This window comes from Rhinopithecus roxellana, chromosome 22 (genome assembly GCF_007565055.1).
Source record: "Rhinopithecus roxellana isolate Shanxi Qingling chromosome 22, ASM756505v1, whole genome shotgun sequence".
In the NCBI taxonomy this organism is placed as follows: Eukaryota; Metazoa; Chordata; class Mammalia; order Primates; family Cercopithecidae; genus Rhinopithecus; species Rhinopithecus roxellana.
This window is the reverse complement of record NC_044570.1, coordinates 13,062,198-13,081,041: the sequence shown is the minus strand read 5'-3', so window position 1 is coordinate 13,081,041 and position 18,844 is coordinate 13,062,198. Positions and strand designations below refer to the sequence as shown.

At 40.7% G+C, this 18,844-nt stretch overlaps 1 pseudogene; it reads right to left on the bottom strand.

Annotated features, from left to right (window-relative positions):
* Positions 1-1,194: 1,194 nt before the first annotated feature.
* Positions 1,195-17,871, bottom strand: LOC104682794 (annotated as a pseudogene).
* Between the last annotated feature and the right edge of the window lie 973 nt (positions 17,872-18,844).

The window sequence follows — 18,844 nt, the reverse complement described above, 5'->3', positions numbered from 1 at the left end:
TGAAAGGAGACTACCAATGTGTAGCATCCCTTTCCCCTAAAAGTTGTAAGGATGGCAGTCAATCTATTGGGTTTTATCTGACACTGGCCCAGAGCTTTGTTTTTCTTGAGGGGAAAAAAAAAAAAAAAAAACTTAGGACAAGCTGTAGATATTAATATAAATACAGGACAAACTACAGCTATGAATGCTAATAGTTTGGAAGTGCACCCTACTCACCTTTTTTTTTCTTTTTTTTTAAGGTCGGTCGCTTAGGCTGGAGTACAGTGGCACGATCTTGGTGTTATGCCATTCTGCCTTAGCCTACCGAGTAGCTGGGACTACAGATGTCCACCACCACACTGGGTAATTTTTTTGTATTTTTAGTAGATATGGAATTTCACCATGTTAGCCAAGATGATCTCCTCATGATCTACCTGCATTGTTCTCCCAAAATACTGCAATTATAGGCATGAGCCACTGTGCTCTGCCCCACTGACCTTTTTAATTAAATCCTCTCCAAGTCCATGAACTGAAAACAAACATTGAGTCCCCCAATGCACTACAATGTATCAGTCTCTCTTTTTGAGGTGTCAAACAGATTTTTTTTTTAATCTCAAGAAAATTAAAAAGTAGGAATGCAAAAGGTTTTAAAAAGTTATCTTCTGGCAGAGTAGAGTCAGTTGCCCACCTTGAGGAAGAGTCTTATATTTTTATAGATTCAGAAGAAGGAAAATGTGCTAACTCGTCTTCAAGAAAGCACTACTCATCTTTTCTGGGACTTTGCACCTGGAACTATTAACAGCTGAAGTCATGACTCAGCTTGGCTCAGGAATTTGGCCCTGAGCCACGTAAGACTTAAAGTAAAAGCATGGCCTGGGACATTGGACTGGGACCAGAGGCTAAAATGAGAATTTACAGAAACTTGGCTTGGATTCTAAAGCGTGTTTAGTAATACCATGAGCCCTTTTTAATATACTGGAGTCTAGTATCCACCAGTCTGCTCTATATTTGGACTTACATGTACATAAAATAATCACACTTGGGCAAAAAATGTTTTATTAATTATTTTAAAGATACAGTGCTTTAAAATGCCATGATAATTTAAATACATACCTTGGACATTTCCAATTCTCTTTCCAAGATTTCACTATGCATGAAAATGTTTTGCAGTATGAAGATGGAGTAGGGCATCTGGCAACTCATGAAGTATTTCGTTTAGCTTAGTTCTTGTGTCCTGTGCAGATTGACTGACAACGAAAACTCATCAATCTTATATTCAACCTACTTTAACATGGATTTTATCCCTTGGGTTGAGACAGAGATCTTCCTCAGCACCTCACACTCTCTTCATTGGCCTGTTGCAACTCCTTCTTAATTTCACAGTGAACAAGGGCCTTACATTCTTCCAGCACAGCTAGGTTATATGATGCAAGTTCCTTAATTTGATTCATAACCTCTTGGGAGAAAGTTCCAGTCAAAAACACCTGAGAGACCAGGCTTTTGGCACACGCCTCCAGTGCTGTCACTTTTGGCCCAGTCATTAACATTTCATTGGCAGATGCGTCACCCATCATTTTCAGAAATGTAACAGTAGAACAGCCATCTGGACTGCCCAAAACTCGTATTAGAGGTTTGGAATAAATCCTTTTCTTTAGTCCACACAAGATCACAAAAGGGCAATATGGATTCACCTAGTCCAACGGCAGGGTCATTGACTGACATAAAAATAGGCCTTTTAAATTGAATAAAAGTATTCATAACGTTGTTGAAAGTGTCCACCATTTCAAGCCTTGCTCACTTTCTGTCATTCCTTAAATGTTTCACAAAGTACCCCAAATCAAGACCACAACAAAAGACACTTCCAGCTGCACTGAACTGCACAAGTTTGCTGTCATCTGCAGCAGCCCTATGCAGAGCATTAAGCCTTTCTTTAATTGCTTTTGTATTCAGTGTGTTTTTTGTCTGTCGATCTAGTTGATAGCAATATCTGGGTGAATTCATCCTCTTTCTTCACTACAATGTCTCTGTATGTGCTGGCACTTTCTGTTAGCTTGATGGAAAAGTACGTCTTCTTGAAAAAAGATTGCTCTCTGTCGTCATCCGTAACATTTGTTGCACTACCTTTCACCCTTGGAACTGATGTATGTATGTCTGTTGTTGCAATGGCTGCTAATGGGTCTATTAATATCACTATAGTTTTTGGGTAGCTGAGGTTGTGTCCATGGAAGCAGTAACTGAGCCAGATATCTGAGACATTAGTGGGTCTATCAGGGTCCTGTTCTCTATTCCAATATGTTCTGCACTGGGACCTGACAAAGGATCCCTGACACGTTTTCCTTCTGTCACCTTGAAGTCCGCCATGTCCTGTTGATCTACCGTAATAGGGTCCACTTTCTCAAGTACCTGAAAGCCACTCAGTTTTCTTCTTGCAAACAAGTGTCTTGACAGTTGAATTTGCTAGATCTATATTCTTTGTGTGAGAGAGAAGTGAATCTGCCTTTCTCTTGACGTTCTTACTGGCAGCAAATAACACGCTGGTTTTGGATCTGTGGTGTTTGACAGTCACTAGTGTTCTAGGAGAGCTCTTAGAATAGTTCACGTTGGTAGATCTGGAGGTTCTTCTTCTGGTATTGTTTGAAAACATTCTACTTGTTCTGGTACATGCCAGTTTTTTCTGTTTTTCTATCTGTCGTCTATTAAAATCATTTATACATTTTTCACAGCTCATGAGGTGCTGCTCTGGCTCCCAAGTGTCATCCTGTTTGTCACAAACTTTCCATGAAACAAATAGATTATGTTCTCATTTTTGTCTTGTCTTTTGTCAACAATAGTTTCAACCTCAAACTCCTGACAAGATATGAGGAAAGACTCAAGATTGGAGCAGTTGCTGTGCCATCTTTGTTTCAGTTGTGTCTCCACGTAGCTTCCAGTGATTCACCAGGTTCTGCGTATGGATGAGCCTCTTCTACTCCATCACCACTTGTTTATGAAAATTATGTGAAATAGCAGCTGTGCTATGTTATTTAGGCTCTCAACCTTTAGTCTCTGGTGGGACAGCTTGGGCTTTGTCTCATGGTGCATGAGAGCTAGCTCAGTAGCCTCCCAAAAGAATAGCTAAGTCCACAGCTCCTACTGTCTGGTGTAGTACAGAAAGCTTTCTTCCTGCCTGATGCTCTTTTGTGTTTCTTTGTTTAATTGTGGTTGCGATGATGATTATATTGAACATTATAATTTATACCATTTTTAATGTTACACAAGCTTACATTCAGTAACATAAAAATCCTTATTACTGTGTAACTTAACTCCATTATTTCACTTACTATGTTCTCAAAATTATGCATTGCATGGAAAAAACATAAATTAGTGGTTTTTTTATTAAATATATTATTGTTTTAACTTATGTTGAGAACAAATTATGGAGGTGCATATTGTTAATTTTTTATCATTTATATTTTTCATGCATTTGTCTTTACCTTAATCTTTCCTTATTCATAATACTTTTGAGTGTGTGTTCATTCTACCCTGAAGTACTCCACAAAACATTTATTAAAGGGAAGTCTACTGGTGAAAGGTGTCCATTTTTATCTGGAATGTCATAATTTGTCCTTCACATTTGATGAACAATTTGCTTGATCATAATATTTAAGTTTGACAGATTTTTTTCTGACTTCACTTGGAATATATTTCTTTACAGCTTTCTACTGTCTTAGTTGTCGGATAAGAAATCCACTGGTTATTCAGTGGTTATTCAGATAAGAAATCTACTGGTTATTTTTGAGTGTCCCTTTTGCATGACTAGCTGATTCCCTTGTTTCCCTTGAAAATCCTCAAAATTAAAGCTACCTTGAATCTTTCCAGACTGTGTTGGTGACCACTATGTGTTTGATTGCCCCCAAGGGTACGTATCACAGTATGGGGCCAGATTGTCAGTTGGTCTCGTAAGGCTGATGCATCCCAGATTTCAATTCCTAGACTTCACTCGTTGCAGTCTCATTAGTTCACCACAATGAAGCAATCTCTAATTGAGAGGCACACAGAGCTCTTTGTCTCATAGCCAAGAAAATTAAGGAGATGGATGGAAATCGTTTGAAGCAAAACTTTTATAAATCAAAGTACAAATGTCTTCACTGTGGAGGTGGAATACCAGTGGTTTACCTACTCTGAGACTGAGGCTTATGGTTTCTAAAGACAGAGAAGTAAAGAAATGTGCTTAGTGGTCGTGGAGTAAGCATTTTTTAGTTTGGTCCTGAACCTTGGACTTAGATTAATCTGGAAATGAAGTGATGATTTATAGAAGCTATTAAGTTCAGCATTGCAACTTGGCCCTGGACCAAGAAGGAGCTAACATGACAGCTTGACCTGAGACCTTGGCCTAGGATCAATCAAAGGCTGAAGTATTGTCTCACGACCACAATAATTAAGGAGGTTGGATGATGCAAATTTCAAGTAGGAAGAAAAGGTTAATAAGCAAAAGAAGAAAACTCTCCACAGTAAAGAGGGGATTTGCGAGGGTTTCCAACTATAAACCTTGGTCATTACTTTTTATGAACTGGAAAGACTGAAATGTTCCAAGGCATCTGTGAGCTGCCTTGAAGAAAGCACTACTTCAGCTAGGTTCAGAACCTGGACTAGGAAAGATGAGAGAGTAAAGAAAAAGCTTTGTCTGGATCGCTGAGTTGGAGTAAAGCAGAAGGGATAATTTATAAATGCTTTTCTTGCATTCAAAGCATGTCCAAAATAAAAGAAAAATATTTCATCAGAGCCCACTGGAGCCTACTGTGTATCATGCCCACAATGGGAGGAGTGTGTATTTTCTTGAAGTCTGCTGATTATGTGAAACACAGAGGCACTTATTCTGTTGGCCTTGTTCTCTTTTCTCTGTAGGTATGATTATGTTTTAGGAAAAAATGGCAAAAGCATTTTCATGTTCTACTTTGTTTTCTTATTAGTGTTACTGTGGTTACACCTTTAGGATATCCTCCTGTTCAAGTTTTTTTTTTTTTTTTTATTATACTTTAAGTTCTAGGATACATGTGCATAACGTGCAGGTTTGTTACATATGTATACTTATGCCATATTGGTGGCTGCACCCATCAACTCGTCAGCACCCATCAATTCATCATTTATATCATGTATAACTCCCCAATGCAATCCCTCCCTTCTCCCCCCTCCCCATAATAGGCCCCAATGCATGATGTTCCCCTTCCCGAGTCCAAGTGATCTCATTGTTCAGTTCCCACCTATGAGTGAGAACATGCGGTGTTTGGTTTTCTGTTCTTCTGATAGTTTGCTAAGAATGATGGTTTCCAGCTGCATCCATGTCCCTACAAAGGACGCAAACTCATCCTTTTTTATGGCTGCATAGTCTTCCATGGTGTATATGTGCCACATTATCTTAATCCAGTCTGTCACAGATGGACATTTGGGTTGATTCCAAGTCTTTGCTATTGTGAATAGTGCCGCAATAAACATACGTGTGCATGTGTCTTTGTAGTAGAATAATTTATAATCCTTTGGGTATATACCCAGTAGTGGGATGGCTGGGTCATATGGTACATCTAGTTCTAGATCCTTGAGGAATTGCCATACTGTTTTCCATAATGGTTGAACTAGTTTACAATCCCACCAACAGTGTAAAAGTGTTGCTATTTCTACACATCCTCTCCAACACCTGTTGTTTCCTGACTTCTTAATGATTGCCATTCTAACTGGTGTGAGATGGTATCTCATTGTGGTTTTGATTTGTATTTCTCTGATGGCGAGTGATGATGAGCATTTTTTCATGTGTCTGTTGGCTGTATGAATATCTTCTTTTGAGAAATGTCTGTTCATATCCTTTCCCCACTTTTTGATGGGGTTGTTTGTTTTTTTCTCGTATATTTGTTTGAGTTCTTTGTAGATTCTGGATATTAGCCCTTTGTCAGATGAGTAGGTTTCAAAAATTTTCTCCCATTCTGTAGGTTGCCTGTTCACTCTGATGGTAGTTTCCTTTGCTGTGCAAAAGCTCTTTAGTTTAATTAGATCCCATTTGTCAATTTTGGCTTTTGCTGCCGTTGCTTTTGGTGTTTTAGACATGAAGTCCTTGCCCATGCTTATGTCCTGAATGGTACTACCTAGATTTTCTTCAAGGGTTTTTATGGTATTAGGTCTAACATTTAAGTCTCTAATCCATCTTGAATTAATCTTCGTATAAGGGGTAAGGAAAGGATCCAGTTTCAGCTTTCTACTTATGGCTAGCCAATTTTCCCAGCACCATTTATTAAATAGGGAATCCTTTCCCCATTTCTTGTTTCTCTCAGGTTTGTCAAAGATCAGATGGCTGTAGATGTGCGGTATTATTTCTGAGGACTCTGTTCTGTTCCATTGGTCTATATCTCTGTTTTGGTACCAGTACCATGCTGTTTTGGTTACTGTAGCCTTGTAGTAGAGTTTGAAGTCAGGTAGCGTGACGCCTCAAGCTTTGTCCTTTTGATTTAGGATTGTCTTGGCAATGCAGGCTCTTTTTTGGTTCCATATGAACTTTAAAGCAGTTTTTTCCAATTCTGTGAAGAAACTCATTGGTAGCTTGATGGGGGTGGCATTGAATCTATAAATAACCTTGGGCAGTATGGCCGTTTTCACGATATTGGTTCTTCCTATCCATAAGCATGGTATGTTCTTCCATTTGTTTGTGTCCTCTTTGATTTCACTGTGCAGTGGTTTGTAGTTCTCCTTGAAGAGGTCCTTGACATCCCTTGTAAGTTGGATTCCTAGGTATTTTATTCTCTTTGAAGCAATTGTGAATGGAAGTTCATTCCTGATTTGGCTCTCTGCTTGTCTGTTACTGGTGTAAAAGAATGCTTCTGATTTTTGCACATTAATTTTGTATCCCGAGACTTTGCTGAAGTTGCTTATCAGTTTAAGGAGGTTTTGGGCTGAGACGATGGGGTTTTCTAAATATACAATCATGTCATCTGCAAACAGGGACAATTTGACTTCTTCTTTTCCTAACTGGATACCCTTGATTTCTTTCTCTTGCCTGATTGCCCTAGCCAGAACTTCCAACACTATGTTGAATAGGAGTGGTGAGAGAGGGCATCCCTGTCTTGTGCCAGTTTTCAAAGGGAATTTTTCCAGTTTTTGCCCATTCAGAATGATATTAGCTGTGGGTTTGTCATAAATAGCTCTTATTATTTTGAGATACGTCCCATTAATACCGAATTTATTGAGCGTTTGTAGCATGAAGGCTGTTGAATTTTGTCAGAAGCCCTTTCTGCATCTATTGAGACAATCATGTGGTTCTTGTCTTTGGTTCTGTTTATATGCTGGATTACGTTTATTGATTTGCGAATGTTGAACCAGCCTTGCATCCCAGAGATGAAGCCCACTTGATCATGGTGGATAAGCTTTTTGATGTGCTGCTGAATCCGGTTTGCCAGTATTGTATTGAGAATTTTTGCATCGATGTTCATCAGGGATATTGGTCTAAAATTCTCTTTTTTTGTTGTGTCTCTGCCAGGCTTTGGTATCAGGATGATGTTGGCCTCATAAAATGAGTTCGGGAGGATTCCCTCTTTTTCTATTGATTGGAATAGTTTCAGAAGGAATGGTACCAGCTCCTCCTTGTACCTCTGGTAGAATTCAGCTGTGAATCCATCTGGTCCTGGACTTTTTTTGGTGGGTAGGCTATTAATAGTTGCCTCAATTTCAGAGCCTGCTATTGGTCTATTCAGGGATTCAACTTCTTCCTGGTTTCGTCTTGGGAGAGTATAAGTGTCCAGGAAATTGTCCATTTCTTCTAGATTTTCTAGTTGATTTGCATAGACGTGTCTATAGGATTCTCTGATGGTAGTTTGTATTTCTGTGGGGTCAGTGGTGATATCCTCTTTATCATTTTTTATTGCATCTATTTGATTCCTCTCTCTTTTCTTCTTTATTAGCCTTGCTAGTGGTCTGTCAATTTTGTTGATCTTTTCAAAAAAACAACTCCTGGATTCATTGATTTTTTGCAGGGTTTTTTGTGTCTCTATCTCCTTCAGTTCGGCTCTGATCTTAGTTATTTCTTGCCTTCTGCTGGCTTTTGAATGTGTTTGCTCTTGCCTCTCTAGTTCTTTTAATTGTGATGTTAGAGTGTCAATTTTAGATCTTTCCTGCTTTCTCTTGTGGGCATTTAGTGCTATAAATTTCCCTCTACACACTGCTTTAAATGTGTCCCAGAGATTCTGGTATGTTGTATCTTTGTTCTCATTGGTTTCAAAGAACTTCTATATTTCCGCTTTCATTTCGTTATGTACCCAGTAGTCATTCAGGAGCAGGTTGTTCAGTTTCCATGTAGTTGAGCGGTTTTGATTGAGTTTCTTAGTCCTGAGCTCTAGTTTGATTGCACTGTGGTCTGAGAGACAGTTTGTTATAATTTCTGTTCTTTTACATTTGCTGAGGAGAGCTTTACTTCCAATTATGTGGTCAGTTTTGGAATAAGTGTGATGTGGTGCTGAGAAGAATGTATATTCTGTTGATTTGGGGTGGAGAGTTCTATAGATGTCTATTAGGTCCACTTGGTGCAGAGATGGGTTCAATTCCTGGATATCCTTGTTCACTTTCTGTCTTGTTGATCTGTCTAATGTTGACAGCGGAGTGTTGAAGTCTCCCATTATTATTGTATGGGAGTCTAAGTCTCTTTGTAAGTCTCTAAGGACTTGCTTTATGAATATGGGTGTATTGGTTGCATATATATTTAGGAGAGTTAGCTCTTCCTGTTGAATTGATCCCTTTACCATTATGTAATGGCCTTCTTTGTCTCTTTTGATCTTTGATGGTTTAAAGTCTGTTTTATCAGAAACAAGGATTGCAACCCCTGCTTTTTTTTGTTCTCCATTTGTTTGGTAGATCTTCCTCCATCCCTTTATTTTGAGCCTATGTATGTCTCTGCATGTGAGATGGGTCTCCTGAATACAGCAGACTGATGGGTCTTGACTCTTTATCCAGTTTGCCAGTCTGTGTCTTTTAATTGGAGCATTTAGTCCATTAACATTTAAGGTTAGTATTGTTATGTGTGAATTTGATCCTGCCATTATGATATTAACTGGTTATTTTGCTCGTTAGTTGATGCAGTTTCTTCCTAGCCTCGATGGTCTTTACATTTTGGCATGTTTTTGCAATGGCTGGTACCGGTTGTTCCTTTCCATGTTTCATGCTTCCTTCAGGATCTCTTGTAGGCCCGGCCTGGTGGTGACAAAATCTCTAAGCATTTGCTTATCTGTAAAGAATTTTATTTCTCCTTCACTTATGAAACTTAGTTTGGCTTGATATGAAATTCTGGGTTGAAAATTCTTTTCTTTAAGAATGTTGAATATTGGCCCCCACTCTCTTCTGGCTTGTAAAGTTTCTGCCGAGAGATCTGCTGTTAGTCTGATGGGCTTCCCTTTGTGGGTAACCCGACCTTTCTCTCTGGCTGCCCTTAAGATTTTTTCCTTCATTTCAACTTTGGTGAATCTGGCAATTATGTGTCTTGGAGTTGCTCTTCTGGAGGAGTATCTTTGTGGCGTTCTCTGTATTTCCTGAATTTGAATGTTGGCCTACCCTACTAGGTTGGGGAAGTTCTCCTGCATGATATCCTGAAGAGTGTTTTCCAACTTGGTTCCATTTTCCCCCTCACTTTCAGGCACCCCAATCAGATGTAGATTTGGTCTTTTTACGTAATCCCATACTTCTTGCAGGCTTTGTTCATTTCTTTTTCTTCTTTTTTCTTTTGGTTTCTCTTCTTGCTTCATTTCATTCATTTGATCTTCAATCGCTGATACTCTTTCTTCCAGTTGATCGAGTCAGTTACTGAAGCTTGTGCATTTGTCACGTATTTCTCGTGTCATGGTTTTCATCTCTGTCATTTCGTTTATGATCTTCTCTGCATTAATTAGTCTAGCTGTCAATTCTTCCACTCTTTTTTCAAGATTTTTAGTTTCTTTGCGCTGGGTACGTAATTCCTCCTTTAGCTCTGATAAGTTTGATGGACTGAAGCCTTCTTCTCTCCTCTCGTCAAAGTCATTCTCTGACCAGCTTTGATCCATTGCTGGAGATGGGCTGCGCTCCTTTGCAGGGGGAGATGTGCTCTTATTTTTTGAATTTCCAGCTTTTCTGCCCTGCTTCTTCCCCATCTTTGTGGTTTTATCTGTCTCTGGTCTTTGATGATGGTGATGTACTGACGGGGTTTTGGTATAGGTGTCCTTCCTGTTTGATAATTTTCCTTCTGACAGTCAGGGCCCTCAGCTATAGGTCTGTTGGAGATTGCTTGAGGTCCACTCCAGACCCTGTTTGCCTTTGTATCAGCAGCAGAGGTTGCCGAAGATAGAATATTGCTGAACAGCAAGTGTACCTGTCTGATTCTTCCTTTGGAAGTTTCCTCTCAGGGTGTACTCCACCCTGTGAGGTGTGGGGTTTCAGACTGCCCCTAGTGGGGGATGTCTCCCAGCTAGGCTACTCAGGGGTCAGGGACCCACCTGAGCAGGCAGTCTGTCCGTTCTCAGATCTCAACCTCCCTGTTGGGAGATCCACTGCTCTCCCCAAAGCTGTCAGACTGAGTCGTTCGTGTCTGCACCAGCCCCCGCTGCTTCCCCTGTTGGTCTTCAGCTGTGTGCTGTCCCAAGAGGTGGAGACTACAGAGACAGGCAGGCTTCCTTGAGCTGCTGTGAGCTCCACCCAGTTCGAGCTTCCCAGCGGCTTTGTTTACCTACTTTAGCCTCAGCAATGGCGGGCGCCCCTCCCCCAGCCTCGCTGCTGCCTTGCGGATAGATCGCGGCAGACTGCTGTGTAGCAGTGAGGGAGGCTCTGTGGGCGTGGGACCCTCCCGGCCAGGTGTGGGGTATATTCTCCTGGTGTGCCTGTATGCTTAAAGCGCCGTATTGGGGTGGGAGTTACCCGCTTTTCCAGGTGTTGTGTGTCTCAGTTCCCCTGGCTAGGAAAACGGATTCCCTTCCTCCTTGCACTTTGAGGTGAGGCGATGCCTCGCCCTGCTTCAGCTCTCGCTGGTCAGGCTGCAGCAGCTGACCAGCACCGATTGTCCGGCACTCCCTAGTGAGATGACCCCAGTACCTCAGTTGAAAATGCAGAAATCACCGGTCTTCTGTGTCGCTCGCACTGGGAGTTGGAGACTGGAGCTGTTCCTATTCGGCCATCTTGCTCCGCCGCCCAGTTCAAGTTTTTTTAAATCAGTGTCTGCAGCCTAGGTTTTCAGGCTGTTCCTGTGTATAAAAATGTTAATCAAGAACCACTTCTAGATTCCTCATTGTTTTTTCTCTCACATTTTCATGAAGGTAATTTTGTGTATTTTGTAGATGAAATAAAGATTGTGTTAAGGGATTTTCTGTACAGTTTTCCACTTTAGACATGGAATCAAGGTTCACTTTAGAGTACATTTGAAATTTTTATATTACCCAAGTTCAATCTGTACTTTCTTCTTTTAAAATAAAGGTTTCTAATACAGGAATATATTGTTTTATTTCTTAGAGTTGAACATTTGAACACTTTAGTACTAGGGGTCTCTTTTTCGTAGCTGTAAGGTTGTAAAAGTTGTTTGACATATGTCTGCTTTCTGCCATAGAACTCCAAAAATCTTTGCAATCTCCAAATGTTGTCTTTCAATATGATAATGATTATTCAGAGCTACATGCTGGGGTTTGTCAGTGAAAACACAAAGGCATTATTTGAGGATAGGGACTCTAGGGTTCACTCTGCATCATTCCAAAATGACACAGGTGCTGCAAGTAATGGCAGCAGCAGCCCATTTAGAGAGGTTGCTTCAAAGATACCAGGTGCAATGAGGGAGGTGAAGCCTGGGCTGTGCACTCTGTGAAACTGCTGGAAACTGAGAAAACTCAGAAAGCACACTCACCCCCAAGTTTAGTGAACAGGAGCCACACTTATTCAGGAGCAGTGGCAGCTGCCCCATCACAGATGCAGACTCAGGCATCCCTCAGGTTTCTGAGACCTGGGAAGCCATTTTTCCAATAATGGCCCCGAAGTGACTGTTCCCATTGCCTGGCCTCTCCCAGCTCCCATGCCCTCTATGACATTGTACAAATGTGCCATCATCCACAGAGATTCTGGTGTTATAAATAGTAGAAGATATAGATAGAACTTAGATTATCCTAAAACAGTTTATTGTTCACCAGTCTGCTTTTATATTTTGGTTCTCCACAACTCGATTACATGAGGCAGAGTCCTTCATTTGCATCATAACCTATGGGGTGAAACTTGCAAAGAAACTTTAGAGACCAGACCTGTGACACATGCCTCCTATCCTGTCAGCTTTCACCCAGCAATTAACATGTCATTGGCAGACGCTTCACCAATCTGCTTGGGAAATGTAACCATAGAGCAGCCATCTGAATTCTGCCCAAAAGTCATGTAAGGGATTTGAAACTAAGCCTTCTCCTTATGTCACATAAAAGCAAAAAGAGGCAGTGTGAATACACCTATTCCAAGGGATGTGCCACTGACTGGTAAAACAAAGGCTTTTTAAATTATGGCACATATACACCATGGAACACTATGCAGCCATAAAAAAGGATGAGTTTGCGCCCTTTGTAGGGACATGGATGCAGCTGGAAACCATCATTCTTAGCAAACTATCACAAGAACAGAAAACCAAACACCGCATGTTCTCACTCATAGGTGGGAACTGAACAATGAGATCAGTTGGACTCGGGAAGGGGAACATCACACACTGGGACCTATCATGGGGAGGGGTGAGGGATTGCATTGGGGAGTTATACATGATATAAATGATGAATTGATGGGTGCTGACGAGTTGATGGGTGCAGCACACCAACATGGCACAAATATACATATGTAACAAACCTGCACGTTATGCACATGTACCCTAGAACTTAGTGTATAATAAAAAAAAAAAAAAAAGAAAAAAGAAAAAAGAAAAAAAAAAAAGAAAATATTCACGAAGTTCTTGATGGTGTCCAACATTTCAAGGCTTCTTCTGTTTCTGTCATTCCTTAAGTCCTTCACAATGTACCAAAATAACAACCACAGCAAAAGACACTTCCCGCTGCACTGAACATCATAAGATTGCTGTCATCCACAACAGCCATATTCAGAGCATTCACCATTTCTTAATTGCTTCTGTATTCAGAGCATTTATTTTCTTTTGATCAAGTTGATAGCAATATCTGGGTGAATCCGTCCTCTTTCTTCACTACAATGTCTCTGTTTGTACTGGCACTTTCTGTTAGCCTTATGGTGAAGTATATCCTCTTGATAAATGGCTGGACTCTGTAACATTTCTCTGCCCACCTTTCACTCTTGGAACTAATGTATGCATGTCTCTTGTTCCGTTGGCTGCTAATGGACCCATTAACACCACTATACCTGTTTTGGTACCTGAGTCTGCAGTCATGGAAGTCATGGAGGTCTGGCTCTCAGTCTGAGCCAGACATCTGAGAAAACAGTGGGTGAATCTGGGTCTTTTTCTCTATTCCACACTGTCCTGTCCTGGGGTCTGATAAAACTCTGATGAGTTTCCCTTCTGCCTCCTTGAAGACCACTACATCCTGCTGATCCGTCTCAATAGGGTCCAGTTTCTTGAGTTCCTGAATGCCACTTACTGTTTTCTTCTTGTTAAAGGGGCTGTGAGGGCAAATGTCCTTCTTGATAGTTGGATTTACTAGCTCCATATGCTTTGGGTTGGAGAGAGATGACACTAGGTTTCTGCTGACTTTCTGGCTGGCAGCACATAACTGGCTGCTTTTGCATTTGTGGTGCTTGCCAGTAACTAGAATTATAGGAGCATTCTTAGAAAACTTCGGGTTGGTAGATCTAGAAAGCCCTCTTCTTGCATTGTTTGAAAAATTTCTGCTTTTTCTGGTCCATGTCATTTTTCTTTCTTTTCTGTTTTTCAGTCTGTTGTTTTTTAAAGTCATATATACCATTTTCACTTGTGCTGCTCTGGTTCCCAGGTATCATCCCGTTTCTCCTAACCTTTCCAATACTAAATACTTTTTTCCTTTGAGAGGGAGTCTTGCTCTGTCTCCCAGGCTAGAGTGCAGTGGCACAATCTTGGCTCACTGCAAGCTCCGCCTCCTGGGTTCATGCCATTCTCCTGTCTCAGCCTCCGGAGTCGCTGGGACTACCGGGCGTCTGCCACCACCGCCAGCTAATTTTTTGTATCTTGCTTCACCATGTTAATCAGGATGGTCTTGATCTATGGACCTCGTCATCCATCCGCCTTGACCTCCCAAAGTGCTGGGATTACAGGTGTGAGCCACCGCGCCCGACCTTTTTCTTCTTTTTTTCTTTTCCTTTTATTTTCTTTTTTAAAACAGAGTTTTGCTCTATCACTGGGCAGGAGTCCAGTGGCACAGTTCCGCATTCTACCTCACTGCAACCTCCACCTCCAGGATTCATGTGATTCTCCTGCCTCAGGCTCCCGAGTAGCTGAGATTACATGTGCCCATCACCATACCCAGCTAATTTTATGTAGTTTTAGTAGAAACACGTTTTCATTATATTAGCCTGGATTGTCTGGCTCTCCTGAATGCGTGATCTGCATGCCTTTGCCTTTCAAAGTTCTAGTATTACCTATACTAGTGTTTTAAATTACAGGGGAAATAAATTGTGGAACTGTACATTGTAATTTTTTATGTTCTATAATTGCTCATTTATTTATCTTAATATATATTCATTCATACTGCTCCTTAGTGTCTGTTCATTTTCCCATGAAGTACCCCATAGGTCATTTTTCAAAAGGTAGTCTACTGGGAAAATGACCCAGCTTTTATCTGAAAATGTTTTAATTTTTCCTTCACTCATGATGGGCAACCTTTTAAACATAAGATTTCTGTTCAAATGTTTTTTTCTTACAGCATTTGGAATATGTTAGTCTATTGCTTCCTGTCCTCTGAGTTTTCAGATATCCGATGATTATTTTTGAGTGTTCTTTGAACATGAGTAGCCACTTCTCTTGCTGCTTTCAAGATTTTCTCTGTCTTTTTCTTAAAGAGTTTAATTATCATATAATTTGCATTTTTTTCTTTGAGTTTCTCCTACTTGGAGTTTATTGAGCTTGATATTATTTAACACTACTGGTTCTAAATAAATCTTCCTGATTCTTTGTCTCATTCTTTCAACTTCCAGTACGTGTAATATGGCTGCTTCATAGTGTCCCACAGCATTTTAGGCTGCATTCTCATTACTTTACTTTTTTTCTATCATTTCCTAACTTAATAGTGTTGACTACTCTTTCTTCGGTTTGCTAATATTTTGTTCTTCCCCCAGATCAAGGCTGCTTTTAAATATTTGTAATAAAGAAATACATATATTATATATATATAGACATTTTTAGGTTTTAAAATAATTTTACTCTTTCTATTAATAGTATTTGTTCATATATTTTGTGCTTCTTTTGTTTATTCTATTAGCTTATTATGAAGCTTAATTTTAAATATTATGATTTAGTAAGACTGCCATTTGGACTGTCTAAAAAATGTTTCAGAACATAAATTTTTTCAGTTCTTAAAATAAACCATACTTCTCTATTTCAATCTCTGATTTATGATTATGCTGGTGCCGTAAAAGGGCATTTAAATTTAAAATGCTGTAATTTGAAAACAAGGTTTTCCTATTCTATGAATTGATAAGATTTTGTTTAATGATTATATAGCTTTTTCTGTGCTGTAAATTAGTCTTACTAGACTTCTTATTGGGTCTTATTTGAGCCGCATGGTTTTGGGGTGCATATCGATAAAACCACAGTTTGTTCCACACACACACACATTTTATATATATAAAAAGTGTGTGTGTGTTATATTCATGTGTGTGTTTGTGTATTTAGTTTTCCACATTTTTGCCCACAAATGTCTAACTTCTTAAGAGATAAAGAACAATAAGGAAAAAATGTTCTGGCTTTTTAAATCTTCTGACGGTTGCGCAGAAGGACAAAGAGACTGCATTATGTTTGCGGAATTAAAGAATGACTATTCACCTCTGTCGGGACCTCCATAAAGCAGAAGCAGCCATCAATGCACAATTCCTCCTGAGATTTGGAGGACAGGGTCCATTTGTTCATCATGGCTCTTTAAGCTGTTTCAGAATTATTGGCAAGGCAGCATCCCACAGTTGTGGTTAATAAAGCATAAGTAGCTGCTATTGATCTGTGCTATAGAATTGACAAATTTTAGTTTTGGTTTATTATACAAACTTTTTTGGAAGGTATAAAACTTCAGTTAGACTCCAGTTGCCTACAATATTTGCCTCATACTAATCCTGCCACTGCTCCTATTGTATAGTTGAAGAGACAGGTATACAGTGCTCTGTAGTACATTGCAGCACTTTCCCTGAATCTACAATCATTTTGCTTTGGTCTATTTGCCTTTGCACCTAAAGTATGCCTTGCATAGAAGTCACTAACACAAAAGAGAATTCCTCGCTGAAGAGTACACATACACCTGTGTGTGCCTTTTTAAGAAAGAGTTTGTGTCCAAAATTGCTGGGTTCTTGGTCGCACTGACTTCAAGAATGAAGCTGGAAACCCTCACGGTGAGTGTTACAGTTCTTAAATATGGTGTGTCCAGAGTTTCTTCCTTAAGAGGTTCGGATGGGTCTGGAGCTTCTACCTTCTGGTGGGTTTATGGTCTCGCTGTCAGGAGTGAAGCTGCAGACATTCATGGTGAGTGTTACAGCTCTTAAAGGCAGCACGTCTGGAGTTGTTTCTTCTTTCCAGTGGGTTCGCGGCCTCATTGGCTTCAGGAGTGAAGCTGCAGACCTTTGCAGTTGAGTGTTACTGTTCATAAAGGCAGCGTGGACCCAAAGGGCGAGGAGCAGCAAGACTTACTGCAAAGAGGGAAAGAACAAAGCTTCCACAGGGTGGAAGGTGAACCCAGCAGATTGCTGCTGGCTGACTGGGGCAGCTTGCTTTTATTCCCTTATCTGACCCCAACCCACATCCTGATGAGTGGTCTATTTTACAGACAGCTGGTTGGTCCATTTTGACTGAGTGTTGATTGGTGTATTTACAATCCTTCAGCTAGACAGAGTCACAGAATGCTAGTTAGCTAGACCCAGAGTTAATGAGACTCAGAGTACTGATTGGTGTATCTACAAACCTTGCGCTAGACACAGAGTGCTGATTGGCCCATTTACAATCCTTGAGCTAGACACAGAGTCACAGAGTGCTAGTCCTCCAAGTCTCCACTAGGTTAGCTAGATACAGAGTACCAATTGGTGTATTCACAAACCCTGAGCTAGACTCAGAGTGCTGATTGGTGTATTTACAATCCTGAGCTAGACACAGAGTGCTGATTGGTGCATTTACAATCCTTGAGCTAGACACAGAGTGCTAGATGGAAAGTTTCTCCAAGTCCCCACTAGGTTAGCTAGATACAGAGTGCTGATTGGTGCACATAGGATCTTCCTGCTAGATATAAAAGTTCTCCAAGTCCCCATCCAGTTCAGGAGTCCAGCTGGTTTCACCCTGTGGATCCTGCACTGGGGATGCAGGCGGAGCTGCCTACCAGTCGGCAGCCACACCTGCACTCCTCAGCCCTTGGGCTGTGAATGGGTCCTGGTACCACCGAGCAGGGGGCGGTGCCCCTTCAGGAGGCTCAGGCTGCGCTGGAGCCCACCACAGGAGGGGAGCTCAGACATGTTGGGCTGCAGGTCCCAAGCCCTGCCTGGCCAGGAAGCAGCCAAGGCCTAGCGAGAATTTGAGTACAGCGCAGACGGGCTGGCACTGCTGGGAGACCCGAAACAACCTGTGCAGCTGCTGGCCTGGGTACTAAGCCCCTCACTGCCCTGGGCTGGCGGCGTCCGCTGGCCACTCCTGGTGCAGCGCCAGCCCAGCCCGTAGCCGCTGGAACTCACACTGACCCGCAAGGGCAGCTCTGCTACCGGCCCGCATCTATCCTTCCTCATCTCCGGGCAAGCAGAAGGAGGAGGTGCCATCCTCAGCCACCCCAGAGAGGGGCTCCCACGGTACCCTGGCCAGCTGAAGGGCTCCTCAAGTGCCTCCAGAATGGACACCGAGGCTGGAGGCTGAGGAGGTGCTGAGAGTGAGGGCACATTGTCACCTCTCAAGCTCACATTTAGATTTGTTATAAGTAAAATATTACATATTCTGGCATTGACTTGTTTGTTTTCCATGTATTCTTCTTACTTGATCTTCAATTTGTTTTTTTCTCACTTAAAAAATTTGGTTAATTTTTTAAAACCTTTTTTTGGATTTTTTGTATCACAGTGTGGTGTATTTGGGACTTCAATTAACATTGAAAACTTAAAACAGTCTACTGTGAACAATATTAACTTGTGAGAATAATCTAATATTTTTCAATAATATAAAAATATGCAGATCTTGTAATGTTCCATCCTTCCCAATTTATATTATTGTTTCTCATTCTATCTGAGCACATAGAGTGTTCACTAATCATTAAGTTTGCCAGGTTTGTAATAGCAATAACATTTTTCTTTTAGAGAAGCATTCATCACAATTCCCTTTAACTTTTCTTTATCAAGATTTTTTGCTTGAGCATCAATTAAACAGTTACAAATTTCAGGTTTGATAGCATTCTTTTCTATTAAAACTTGGATATCTCAACACCTTCTGACTTTGGTGGTTTCTGCTGAGCAGTCACCTCTTACTTTTAATCAAGACCTTCTTGTACATAGCATGTTCTTGTTCCCTTTCTGTTTTTACAACTTTCTTTGTATTGGTTCTTGATTGACTATAATATTTTCTGATGTGGCTATCATTGACTGTATTGTGAATAAAGATTAAACTGCTTTTTAATATTCATATTTTTGCAATGGCAAACCTCTCCATCTTTTGCTCTTGTTTATAGTTTGTCTAATATGTAAAACTAGCGTAATATTTTCTCTCAGCAGCTTAAAC